This window comes from Lathamus discolor, chromosome 13 (assembly GCF_037157495.1).
Source record: "Lathamus discolor isolate bLatDis1 chromosome 13, bLatDis1.hap1, whole genome shotgun sequence".
Taxonomy (NCBI): domain Eukaryota; kingdom Metazoa; phylum Chordata; class Aves; order Psittaciformes; family Psittacidae; genus Lathamus; species Lathamus discolor.
In genome coordinates this window covers 11,501,227-11,514,596 of record NC_088896.1, presented here as the reverse complement: position 1 = coordinate 11,514,596, position 13,370 = coordinate 11,501,227, and the positions used below count along the sequence as shown (strand labels likewise).

Sequence of the window (13,370 nt, the reverse complement as noted above, 5' to 3'; positions counted from 1 at the left end):
CTCTCTCTGCCAGCTTGGGGTTGATGTTGAGCTTTTCACCCTGTTCGGAGCTAATCCATGCGCCTGTTTTCCAGGCTGTGGGCTCTACCATTGCTTGGGAGAGTTCTTCTCTCCTGGAAGTCCACAGTGTCCAGGATTGAGAAAATGTGCTTCTCAATAATGAAGTAAGTGAAATGTCCAGAAAGCCGGAGCATGGGGGGAGCCAGGCTGACTTAACACAAAGCAGGTTGTGAGGACAGAAAGCGGGTCTGGTACTGCCCAGCCTGGTCCTTTCTGTAGCTCTGCGGCTGAGCCTGGCTGCTCCGATTGCTGCTGGCAGCCTCACCTCTGCCATTCCCTGTGGAAAATGAACCAAATCTCTCGACTTCCGATTGAAACATGGGATGTGAGATAAGCGCTTACTGGAAGGCTCCTGTTGCCAAATAGCCTGGAGACCGTTTCCTTCCTCCTCCTCCCAGCAAGACCATCCAGGTGTTAACCGCTCACAGGGATGCTGTACTCTGCACGTTCTGGTCTGACATGAGGTTTTCACCCTCATCACAATAATAACTACCTTGAACAATGAGCAAACCACTGGCTTGTATCAAGTGTCTTCTAGCAGCTTCCATACCTCCTCCTTGTGGTGTGATGGGGGCAGCTGATGTTTCTGGATACTGTAGGAGAAAAGGAAATAAAACAGTGGGTTCTCTGAGACCAAACCATCTTGTGAGGGTCGATTCTGAAGCATGGCCCTTGCTGGATCAGCAGCTTGAGCCACACTTAGTGGTCACACTGGTGTTTTGATGCTCCTCTTCTGCCTGCATCCTTATAGCTGTGCTGGTGGTTCATGGTAGAGGGGACCCAGGGTGAGCTCCAGTGCTCACCTTCCGTACGGATGCACTCAGACCCAGTGGCTCTTGTAGTGGGTACTTCTTCACTCCCGGCTACAAACCATCCCTTGCAGCTTCATTGCAAAGCTGATGACAGTTCACTGGCAGCACGTGCATGGAGAGGTGAGGGGGATGCAGGGCTGCTGCAGGGTGAGGCGGGCAGAGCTGAGCCTGGCTGTTGCTGTTTCATATCTGTGGACTGAGAGCAAATGGAGCAGGTCCCAGCTATGGTTGTGTTTGTCTTGGAGATTAAATCTGGAGTGCCTCTGGTCTGCAGTGCCGGGAAGAGAGGGGTGAGGAGGGAGGGGACCCAGCCCCGCGGGGGCACACACCTTTTAACCCTCCAGAACCTGCTGGCTGGCTCTAAAGGAAGGGCTGGAGGGCAAAGTGCGGGTAAAGGGAGAAAGGGTGGGAAGCACAGGTCTTGGAAATAGCTCTGAAAAGGTTGGCACGGTCTGGATTGCACCTGCTTGGGAAGTGTCTTGTGAGGGAATCTTCCCTTGCTCCTTCTGCAAGAGGAGGGGTTGCTGTGGGGACCGGTGATGCTGAAACCAAGTGTGTTCATTTGGTAAGCGCAGGGCTGGTGTGCCTGAAACCTCAGACCTGGATATCCCATTGCCTGTGGCTACAGTTCTTTCTGTGCTCATCCATGTGGCTGGGTCCCACTCTGCCTCTTCCCCTGCATCCCAGCCCTATGCTGAATACCCGGCATCGCTTGTATCTTCTCCAACAGGAGTAAGCAGCTTATTCTGCACGTTTTGGGTGGCTGAGAGCTTCAGGCTGCAGCACACCAGCCTCCTCCTCCAGCCAAGCATTATGCCTTTAAGGCTGAGGCATGGGGCAGGCAGGAGGGGGGGAGAAAGCACTGCCCCATCTCTCCCCCCTCCCTGGGATCCGTTGCAGTAACGTTCCCAAACACTTCATCTCCTGTACAGTGCGCACTACAAGTGCTCTTGCAGTGCTCAGGGCTGTTTTTGCAGCGCTGTTTATATAAGAGATCCTGCATGGTGCCTACATGCTTCTGGCACTTACAAACCCAGGTAGGCTGTGTTTATCCTGGGGATTGGCCCCAGTTGCAGTCAGCTGGGGCTAAGCCAGCAGCATCGCTAGACTGAGATATATATATATATATATTATTTAAAGAAGCCCTGGTTGTTGAGAGGCCAAACCTGCTCGCTCTGCTGATGAAAAGCATGGCTTTGAGCAGCTTTACCCAGTCTGAACTGGTGGTACCCAGTCTGAACTGGTGGAGCCGTGCCAGCAGGAGCTGGGGGATGCACCAGAGTGGGTTCAGCATCGCCACCATCAGTGAGATGCTTCAAGGGGCCTGGAATGGCTGGAGCTGGTGGGTCTCCCCCGTGTCCCAGGGGCTGGTGAAGGAGTAGATTTCCAGTTTTCCCCTTTACTTTTGTTGCTTGAAGTCTTTGCAATGTGGTGTTTCTTTGGCTGCTGTTAATGGCCAGTGGGGTGGGGATCTGTCTCCCAGATGCCTGCCAGGTCCATGTCTGGGTTTTGGGACAATTTACAGAAGAGAGACCAGAGAGCTGGCAAAAGGCTGGAAAACCACAGGGCTGCCCTCCCTATGACTCATTTCATTGAGTCCTTCCCTGGCCTCATCAGCCCAGCATGTAGGATGGGTTATCCGGGTTGCACGTGGCTCTCCATCAGCAAAGGATGTGTTTTCACCCATCATCCCTGGCCACATATCCAAAGGTTTCCAGCTCCCCTGAGCACCCTCCTAGCTGCTGGGTCAACCTCTCCTCCAGCTCCTGCATCCACCCTGGGAGGGCAAACCCAGCAGGCTCGGGGCTTGGCATTTGGCCGGCTCCGCTCCTCCAGCCCTTGGCTGGGCAGAGCCCTCTTATTTGATCTAAAAGGAAAAATTTAATTAAATGAGATGTAGATCTCATCCGCTGGGAATTCTCCTTGTGGGCACCGTGCCCTGGATCGTGCCCAAGGCAACAAAGGGAGCCAGGGGAGGAGGAGGGCGGTGGGAGGAAGGCTGGGCAGTGTCAGGCTCCTCTCACCTTGCTGGGCTGCACAGGGCAGGACCCCCTCCATCCTCAGTGCGTGCAGCCGTCCCGCAGGAAACGCCCTGGCTCCGGTGGGGAGAGCCTATTAAAAGGGAATCAGCCGATCAATAAATCAAGGCACCTGAAAATGAGAGCAGGGGCTTGGGAGAGGGGGGTGCTGCTGGCTTTCTCCCTCTTTCTCAATTAAAACAAACAAAGCTCAAAGTGCAGCAGGGGCTGTTGCGGGCGCTGCGGTGCCTGAGCTCGGTGGCTGGTGTCGGGGCTGACCGCAGGCGCGGCTGCGAGCGGTTAAATTGGCTCTGTAAATTACAGCTGTGATGTGGGGAAGCGTTGAAAAGGGATCAGCTTGGGAAGGGAGAGGGCTGGGGGTGCCCCGTGATTGCTGCGCAGGCACTGCCTTTGCAGCCCAGTTGGTGGGGTTTGGGGCACAACGCCAGGATGCTGTTTGAGGGTGGCAGCGCTGCCCTGGTTGGGTTTGTTATTGTGTTGGAAAAGCGCTGTCTTTTGGCTTTCCCCTCCCTGCTTTGCCCCAGGGCACGTTATGCTCATGCTGTGAGGGTGCTGAGGCGCTGGCACAGGATGCCCAGAGAAGCTGTGGCTGCCCCATCCCTGGCAGTGCTCAAGGCCAGGTTGGACACAGGGGCTTGGAGCAAGCTGCTCCAGTGGAAGGGGTCCCTGCCTGTGGATGTGGAACTGGATGAGCTTTAAGTTCCCTTCCAACCCAAACCATTCCAGGGCCATTCTGGAAGCTAAACTTAACCATGCGCAGCTACATTTGGGACTCTCTAGGCTTGGTATATCCCAAAGACACCATGTCACGTGTCCCATGGATAGTCCCAAATGATAACATCCATCTGCTGAGACACAAGATGGGATTTCTGCACTGCCATGCTGGGCAGGAGAGCTCCAAAATTCCCCAGGAGCAAATCCCAGTGGGAAGGGAAGGAAGCAGCACCATAGGGGTGACCTCAGCAGAGGGCATGCAGAGATGTACTTTCAGCCCAGCGTTTCCCAGAATTAGTGAGGAATTTGTTGAAGCTGTTCCTGGCTGAGGTTGGTTCAAACTTCACTTGATGCAGGAATATAGAAATGTAGGTCAGGAAAAAAAGCAGCCAAGTGAAAAGCTCCTTGTTCCTTCTCCGACCGGCCCCGTGGTGCCATCCCGGGGCAAAGGGCTCGGGAAGGACTGGATGTGCTGCTCACCTGGAACATGTCTCAAACCTCAGGGTTTTACAGGGTAAAGCAGCAGCTCCCATGTGGCTGTGGATGAAGGACATTGGCAGTGGCACCGCAGTGGGGCTCCTGTTGCCAGGGCACGTTCAGCCCGCCCCAGCTTGCCCTCAGCCACAGGGCAGACACTGATTTGGTACAACTTCCACGTCTTTCCCAGTTATTCCCGGTACTTGCTATTCAGTTTAAAGCACAGGCAGCAGCAGAGCAGTAAACACCCACTCCCATCATCAGGACAAAGTCAGTTTTCAACATAGTTATGATCCTAGAACGGTTTGGGTTGGAAGGGACCTTAAAGCTCCTCCAGCTCCAGCCCCTGCCCCGGGCAGGGACCCCTTCCACTGGAGCTGCTTGCTCCAAGCCCCTGTGTCCAACCTGGCCTTGAGCACTGCCAGGGATGGGGCAGCCGCAGCTTCTCTGGGCACCCTGTGCCAGCGCCTCAGCACCCTCACAGGGAAGAGCTTCTGCCTAAGAGCTCAGCTCAGTCTCCCCTCGGGCAGGTTCAAGCCGTTCCCCATCACCCAGAAGGGACACATCACCCAGCTTCGCTCCTTTCCAAAGACCACATTTCGGGTGAGGGCAGTCACTGAAGCTTCCCACCCTGCCTCAGCAATGAGCCCTAATCCTGGCCTGGGGGCCCAGCTCACTGTAGGTGAGAGGTAATTTTACCTCTTGATTCGGTGCTGAGGTCCATTGTGGGAATTAACCGTGTTTTGCTGTGCTAATTTACCACCACAGGTTGTGTAATTATCTTTTTATAGGGATGGGTGTGTTCCGGGCTCTCCGGCTGCGCACAGAGCCAGCTCTGCCTGTGTCTGCCTGCGAGAGGTGTTCTGGCATTCCCGGCTTCTGCTCCGGGTTCCCTCTGTGATTTCAGGCAGTTACCTGGGGATTATTTTCTGTTACAGATCCCCGTCCGTAGCAGAGGGGTGCTGGGGCGCGATGGAGCTGGGGATGCTGTAGATGTGATACCGCAGGAAGAGGGGTGGTGATGGGGCAGTGGTGGGTGGCTCCTATGGGAAGGCATCCGGATTTGATCGGTGTGGAAGTGTGTCTTCAGAGCTGCCTTAAGGTGGCAAAAGGTTAACCTGGCTCTGTGAGTGGGGTGTGTATTGGTTCTAGGAGTGAAAGCTGAGGGGTTTGGGGAAAGGGATCACTGGAGCTGTCTCCCATTAGGGCCCATATGGAGAGGCCCTGCAAACAAAATTGCTCTTCCATGGCTGATGGAGCCAAATGGCAAAGGAGCTGCTGTGCAGTCATGGTGCTGGTGGGTGATGGGATGTGGCTTGTCCTGTTGGAGTCCCAGTTCTCCTCTTTAGGAGCAGCAGCCCCCGGCATGCTGGGCTATGCGATGCTGCTGGTGACAGCACTCGGAAGAGGAGGTTCCTGCGTTTGGGAAGTGTTGGCTGGATCATGCCAGGGCAAGTTTTGCTGCTCTTGGATGAGTCCCCACCAGTGTTGCTGGTACAAGCCAATAGTTTCCATTGCACTGGGAAAGCGATGCTGGTGGTGATGAGTGATACCAGTTCCTTTGCACTAAGAACGTAAAGAGCAGGAGGCTGTGGTTTGAACCTGATGGCACAGGAGGGCTGATGGCTCCGTAGCGGAGGCAGGGGAGCATCCTCCCTCTGCTCAGCTTGTCCTGGGTGGCTGTGGACCTGGTCACCCTGCATAGATGGCATTTCATATCCTCATTCCTTCATACAAAAAGGAGGGGGAGAATGGGGCGAGAAGGGGAGCACAGAGAATTAATCAGCTTAGGGTCAGAACAGGAAAAAACATCGGTAATCCCCAGGGATAGAAATCGGCTCAAAGCTGCAAAATAAATGTGCAGCCGGATGGGTTTTCCTCCTTTCCTCCCCAGTGGGGCCAGTCTCAGAGGGCAGGAGTGGTGCAAGGGAGGTGGAAGCCCTTGTATCTGCACTGGAGATGCCCTGTGGTCAGTCAGGATGTGGTCTTTGCGCCTGGAGCATCCCCTTCCCCGGGGATGTCCGGGGTTTGTTCTCTCTGTTGGTGCAGAGGGGGAAAAGCTCTCCAGCTCATTTGGAAGAGCCCAGGGATCAGATGGATCATGAGGGGCTCCCGCTGATAGCAGGAACCACAGGGAGCTGCTTGGCTCCTACTCACCCACAGTGAGGGACTGCTGGAGCTATGGTAGAAGTGAGAGTGCTGGGAGCTGAACAGAGCTCATGCTCAGGGAGCATGGTTCTGCTGCTCGGGCCCATCGATCAGTCTGTCAGAGCGTTATCACCTTGGGGATGCTTTTAATAAGGAAACCAGAGCTGTCATTGAGTGCCAGAGCCTGCCCGAAACCTGCCTGCAGCCTCTCCCAGGAGCCCCTGATGTCCAACCCTGACATCCCGCTGTGCTTATCGCCTTGGTGCAAAAATGAAGGCGAATGGGACTTTCTTCATTCCTTCCCCTGCCTGTCAGTCTGTGTGACACATGGCTTTGAAGAGACAGTGGCCTTTTCTTGTGGGGAAGGAGCAGGGAAAATGGCTAGAAAGAGCCAGAGGAGGAGGGAGCCTGGTCCCGCACGCAGAACAGGTTGGAGTATGCAAGCAAGGAGAAAGTTGTCAGAGGTGGTTCTGCTGGGGGGTAAAAGTTCTATTTTTAGCCTCATTTTAGGGTAAGTGCCTGTGTTAAGGGCTCAGGGGGTTGATCAGGGGTGGTATTTGAGGAGGGACCCTGTGTTTGTGTCTTGGGCTGCAGAGGATGCTGTGCTGTGAGTACATCCCGGAGCTGAGCCGCTGCATCTCCCCTGGACCCTCATCCTCTGGGATGCAGCCGGGGTGTGTTGGCAAGCATGGTTCTCTTGTATTGACAGGCTGAGAGAGCTGGGCTGGGTCAGCCTGGAGAGGAGAAGGCTCCTTAAGGGGAGACCTTAGAGCAGCTCCACTGCCTAAAAGGGCTCCAGGAAACGTGGAGAGGGGCTTGGGACAAGGGCCTGTAGGGACAGGCCAAGGGGAATGGCTTTAATCTGCCAGAGGAGAGACTGAGATGAGGCTGCTGCGATGCTGCGCTCAGACATGGGTCCCTCTCTGTAAATTCTACCTGCTGCATCTCAACCTCACCAGTTTCTCTTGGGGTGAGCTCTCCCTTTATTTGGGTTAAATATCCAGGACTGGGGGGGGGGTGTGTGTGTGTGTATCTCATAGACTCTGACCCCTCAATGATGCCTCCCTGAGCATCCCCACTCCCCCTTGGGTCTCGGTGAGTGCCTGGCCATGGGGCGGGTTACAGGGCCGCTCTCTGCATGACTCACAGTGGTTTGCACGGTGGCAGGTCGGTGACTCAGGCAGCTCGTGGTGGAGCTGACAGCACCTGTCTGGGCCAGGGTTATTTATTAACACATTACCAGAAAGGGCGGCATGGGAACACAGCGCTTGCTTCGCTTCCTCTAGCTGCAGGAGCTTTAATGACATCTTCGGAGGCTCTCTGGGAATTTGGCAAGGCTCTTTGCATTGCAGGCTTCGGTTGGTAAACGCAGATAATCTCTTTGGACTTGAAACTCTGGGAATTAGGCTGGCTCTGGCAGCAGAGCCTGGTGGTTTAAGGAGAAGGCTCATTTGCTCTGCAGCGGTGTTGAAGGGCTGTGGTTTGCACCGAGCCCGGCGGCTCCGTTTTAGCCAGTTTAAAGCGTGAGGCTGGGAACTGCTGGGGGCAGGCTGGGCTCCCCCTTCCCACCCCACCGCTTTTTCCACTGGATCATTCAGCTTTTTATGGGAACGATCCCTCCTGAGTGTGGTTTTGCCACAGCCCCGGATGCTGCAGCCTCAAATGTTCGCTCACAGCGTGGGGACAGCGCGGGATGGGGTCGCATGGGCTGGGCACTGCTGGGCTCCTTCCGTCCACCACCTGAGGGTCTCCATAGGACCTTTGGCTGGGCTTTGATGCCTGCACTGAAATGGGGCCAACTTGGCCCTGTGGCATAGTGCTTGTGGGTTATCACCACAGGAGCCCACCAAGTCCACACTGGGGTGAGCTTCACCATGTCAGGGGTGCCTAGTGGTCCACGGCAGCTTCCGCAGGAGCTGGAGACAGCCATTTCATATGGGGGATGCTGGATGTCCTGTCACATTCCACACCAGCATGTGGCACAGCTCGCAGCCAGTGGAGAGGAGGAATGAGCTGTGGAGACCCCATGGGAGAAGGGACATGTGCAAACAGGCAGAGAGTGATGGATGGATGCTCTCGGCAGCACGGGGATCACAACCAGCCCTGGGGAGCTTCTTGCATGGAGGGGGTCCCTATGCAGCTCAGTCTGTGCCCTGCTCAGGAGGACACTGTGTGTTGGCAGGCACCGGCTGTGACTCAACGGGTCCGTTTCACCTCTCTCAGATCTCTTGCCCTTTTTTCCCCCCTCTTTAATCCACTCGCCTCATTGACTTTATTTTACAATCCACTGCTGGGTTCACTGAAGAGCACTTTGGTCATTAAGCACGTTGGGGCATGTGAGTAAACCTGCATCTCCAAACTGTAAATCCCTTTAAAGCCAGTATCAAATGGGAGGGATGCGAAGGGCACGGCGTGACCCTGCGTGTCCCTCCGGCTGCCCCTCCTCTTCGTTCACCACCGCCTCCTCATTTTGGATGTTTGGAAGGGGTAAACCCAACCATGGTGAGCAGGTCTGAAGCCCCATCCCTTTGCACGTCCTTTAAGGTGTCCAGATCCCCATTCCCCACTGCAGACCTGGGCTTTTCCCTCCCCTTCGCAGGAGTCTGGGGTCAGGATGAGCGCTGCCGGGGTGGGTGTGCAGGGACGGAGCAATGTGATGCTCACACAGCTGTGCTGGGACCGGTTCTAGCTCTTTAGCTGCATTTTTCTCAATCCAGCCCTTCGGAGGGGAAGCGTTTGGATAGGAAACGTGGAATTGGGGCATGTCTGAGCAGGGCGAGGGGTCTGAGGGAGGGACACTGGGGAGAGGCAGCAGCAGCAGGGAGGTATGAGCGCTGAGCGAGCCATAGCGTGAGCGCTGCCAGAATCGTTTCCCTGCCTCTTGGTTTCCTTTCCTGTTTGGCTTTGCTGCCCACACAGTTTGTGCTCAAGCTGTCTGCAGACGCGATGCTCCCACCCTCCGCAGCCAAAAGTCCCATTTCTATTCCTGCTCTTTGCACCCTGCAAGCATGTGTTGAGGGGGACGGGGCAGGAGGCAGATCCCCATCTCCAAATGCATCATTCCCGCTGCAAACCCAGCGCCTCCTCCTCTGTTTGCTCTGGATGGATGCGCTTTCCTTCCCCGCTGCTGCTGCTGAGTGCGGAGGCAGCTTGTGCCCTTATTCTGCCTCCCCCCTGCTCTCCTGGGACCTTGCGGTGAGCTCATGTTGAGGAGAACAACAGCAGCGTGGGGGCTGGTGGCCAGGAGGCAGCGGTGGCCTCAGGGCTCGCAGTGTGTGGCCTGGCTGTGCTGCTGCTCATCCTCTTGCAGCCGCAGTGGTCCAGGGCGCCGGGAAGCAGATGATGCTTCACTGGGGAGCGTGGGGTATGTGGGAGGCAGCGGCCTGGGGTAACATAAACTGCACCTAAGATGTTCTTCTCTGTGTAGGTTTAGCGCTGGGGGATGTGCAGGTAGCGGGGAGGAAGGAAGTTTGTCCTGAGTGGGGTTTGTTCGGGTCACAAGGGCCCAGGGAGGATGGACCTTCATTGGGAGCATCACTGGTTCAAAACAAAGTTCTTTGTTGTATGGTGTATGGTTAAAGTGGGGCACCCGCATGGCATGGAACCTGCCTGGGCTCCATTTCCCCACCTGAAGGGTGACAATGAACCTAATCCATGCAGTAGGGACATGATAATGTCCCCAGTGCAGGCGGGAGGACATCCTGCAGCATCCACCCCGGCGGGATGTATTGTCGCCATTCCCAGTGCTCCCATCCTTGCAGCTGCATGGCAGTTCCTGCACCGGCAGCACGTTCCTGCCGTGCTCCAGCTCCATCCCAGCCTGCGGAAGGACTGCACTGGCCAAAAAGGCTTCACCGGGGTGGATCCCATCAGGAAGCACCTTTGATCTCCGGGCGCTAACACGTCCTCAGATGTGCCGCAGGGGTGACTGCCCTCCTCCCGCGCCGGGAAGGGCAGATAACACATCAGAGCCCGCGCCCACAGCCGCGGTATCGCGCCTTTATGCACCTTTGATTGCTACCAGCCATGCAGCACACTCGAGGGGACTTCAAAAGCGGCGCGCTGGACCTGCAACGCCCTGAGCAAAGAGACCTGAGCCGGGCTCTCCGCACACAGGGACCTGTGTGGCTACGCCCATTGACAAAGCTTTATGGCCTATTGCATCCTACAGCAGCAGGAGGTAGCTTTTGGTGGATGAGTGGAGGTGAAGTTGGATGCAGTAGGGTTGGACCCTCTGGGTCTTCTTGGTGGGCACTGCAGGCTGCTGGGGTACCACACTGATGTGTTTGCTCCTTGCAGTGTCCCACATCCTGCTGTGCGGTGATTCCCCAGAGCATTAGGGTTTAGTGCCTTGCAAACCCCAGTGATGCTCATGATGCAGGGAGATGCTCAGAGCGGGAGAGAGGGTTTGCATCCCCTCTCAGCGTGTTCACCAGCAGCATGGGAGTTAATGGGGAAAGAGGAGGAAAAGGGCTGGGACCTCCTCCACTCCCCCCTGCTTTCCCCTTGGCTGCTGCGCTTTCATTGAGGCTGTGTATTGGCCTCCGGAGGATGGAGCTGGGTAACACCACAACATAAACAGAACATCTGGAAGCTCTTAAAGGGTTTTATTTTTTAACACATTTACAAGGGCTGGGGACACTTGCACACAGCGGTTGGCAAACCTGGAGACGCTGAGCTCTTTCTTTCCCAGAATTCCCAAAGCTGATTGTCAGGCTTTCCCTGGGGAAGGGGCACGGGAGCTGGTTTATTCCTCCGCACCGTATTGCTGAGGGTGTGATATCTTGGCCAGGAGGTGCCAAGCTGGCTTGCATATTCCTTGTGAAGTCCAAAGCAAACAGATGATAAGTGTTGCAGGAGAAATGAGCATAAACCTCTACCCTGCTTTCTGTGTGCCCCTAGTTAATGCTGGAGCAGGACAGGGCATCAGGCAGGGTTTGCTCTGGAGAAAAGCTGTTTAATGATCCTATGGAGTGAGCAGGGTGAGAATCAAAGAGGTGAGCAAATGATTAATCACCCCAAGTGGGCCAAGAGCCTGTCCGAGCCAGATGGGAGCTGGTTGTGCCATGCTTAACTGCGCAGTTTGAATCCTCCTGTGCATTGCAGCTGATTTCAGAGCCTGTAAGTAGGGAGCCGATGGACAGAGAGGGATAAATGAGATCCATTCTCACCGTGCTTTCCTCTCCGTATCCTTCCGAAAATCTATGGCAGATTGGGAAAAGGAGCCCCTCTCTGCTGGGGATGGGCATGGGGTGGCTGCAGCATCCCTGGAAGGGAGGGCAGGCAGAGCTGCCTGTGCTGCCTGTTCCACCTCCTCAGCACTAACACTGTGCTCATCCTGCATCCGAGCTCAGTGCTGGGATGTTTTATCAGTGACTTCCACCTCCCTTGGACCGTGTAACGCAGCCCACGTACGCACAAGCAGAGGAGCTTTCCCTTCCTCTGCGTTCCCAGATGCTGTTGTTTTGTCTGCCGCACGGAAATGGCCATTTGATTTTCTTCCATCAGCCCCTGGCTATGTCTCATCCACCCTCACACTATCCCGCACCCCGGTCTGGTGTCTCCTGATCCCGTGGGAGCTGCTTTTGAGCTCTCTGGAGCGATGTGATGTGAGTAATGCTGGATTTCCCCTGGCTGTTGTCAGCACATCCTTCACTCTCACTGTGTGAATGGCAGCCTTGCTGTGGATAAAGAGCTGTTCCCAGCCTGCTTGGACATGGACTCTGCAGCCGCAATGGGTCCCTCACAGCCCTCAGAGCCAGAGGCTGGGAAGGGCTTCAGCCTTCAGAGCATGGGGCCCTTGGTGATGCTGAGTGTGGGATGAGCTCGATGGCACCAGTGCAGAATGTGCTCTAAAGGGAGATGCTGGGGTTGCTGGCGCATCTTCTCTTTTACACGTTGCTCCAAGCATTTAGTTTGGTGACAAAGAAAAATCAGTTTGTTGGATCACCAGCCTGGCCCCCTGATTAACGTTGTGTGTTTCCTTTGCAGGGTCCAAGGTGAAGGCTCAGGGTGCAGTGACCTGAGAGGAGGCAGCCAGGATGCTACAGCACTGATTGTGACCACAGAACCCAGGAGCACCCTCCTGAGGACGGGTGCTTCAGCTGCAAGCATGGAGACAGGGACAGCGGGGACCAGCAGCTTGCCCAGAGCTCACCAAGGAGTGATGGAGCACCCGGGACTGTGGTGAGCTCCTTCATCCGGGACCCACCACCAAAACCAGCTGCCCCTGGACTCACTGGGCTCCATGTTCCCTGGAGCTGACCTTGCTCCTGGCTCCCGTGCAGAGCCAAAAGGACTTTAATAGCTGCTCTCCTCTGGGATTTGCAAATCATTCTTCTGGCTGGGAAGTGCTGGCGATGGATGGTGAAGTGCTCTTGGGTCAAACAGTAGCTGGATGCTTTCCTCTGAGGATGACCAAGTGCTTGCCCAGTTCCAAAGAACCAGCTGTGGTTCTTTTCTCTTCTTTTACCCCTCTGCTCTTCTTTTTGATGCCTTTCGGCTCTTTGTGAGGATGCCTGGACCCAGCCTGCAGCACGTGGCATTCACAAAGCGCTGATGCCTGTGGAGGGAACTGATGGGGTAAAAACCTTTGGAAGAACCATGGGGCAGAAGCTGAGCTGATCGCAATGCATGGGGTTTAAACCTGTTTGCCAGAGCCTCATCTTGTGCCACGGGTGTTGGGTGGCCTCGGGGAGGGTCCTTCTGCTGCAGCCAGGCGAGCACCCTCAGCCCTGGCACATCCCATGTGGAGAGAGCAGGGAAAGCATCGAGATGGGGGGAAATGTCACCCTCAAATGATTAAACTCCTCAATAAAACCCATTGCCTCTGTGAGTGCTCGCTGTTCTTTTCCGTTTGCCTTGGCTCAGCCACACTTACATCATGGCCCTATCGCGGGGCTGCCGAGGGATGCGTTTGAGTGCACAGGAAACCAGCGCTCTGGCAGACTTCTCTGCCCCAACAGAGTCAGGCCAAGGGTTTAATGCCTTTGCTTTGCAGTGAAGTTCTCCCCTGTCCTTTCCCCTTTCCCTGTCTGCATCCCTTACCCTTTGCTGCCCCATAGCACGGCTGGGTGAGCTGCCCCTTGCTTGCCTCCTGCTCCAAAAGCGACTGAAATGC

General features: G+C 55.6%; 1 long non-coding RNA gene across 1 annotated transcript in view; it reads left to right on the top strand.

Moving 5' to 3' along the window:
* LOC136021560 (uncharacterized) overlaps positions 1 to 13,085 on the top strand; it is a 46,738-nt gene extending 33,653 nt beyond the window's left edge. The window contains exon 2 of the long non-coding RNA XR_010615820.1: positions 12,242 to 13,085. This is a non-coding gene — a long non-coding RNA (uncharacterized LOC136021560). The remainder of the gene's footprint in view (positions 1 to 12,241) is intronic.
* Positions 13,086 to 13,370: the final 285 nt, after the last annotated feature.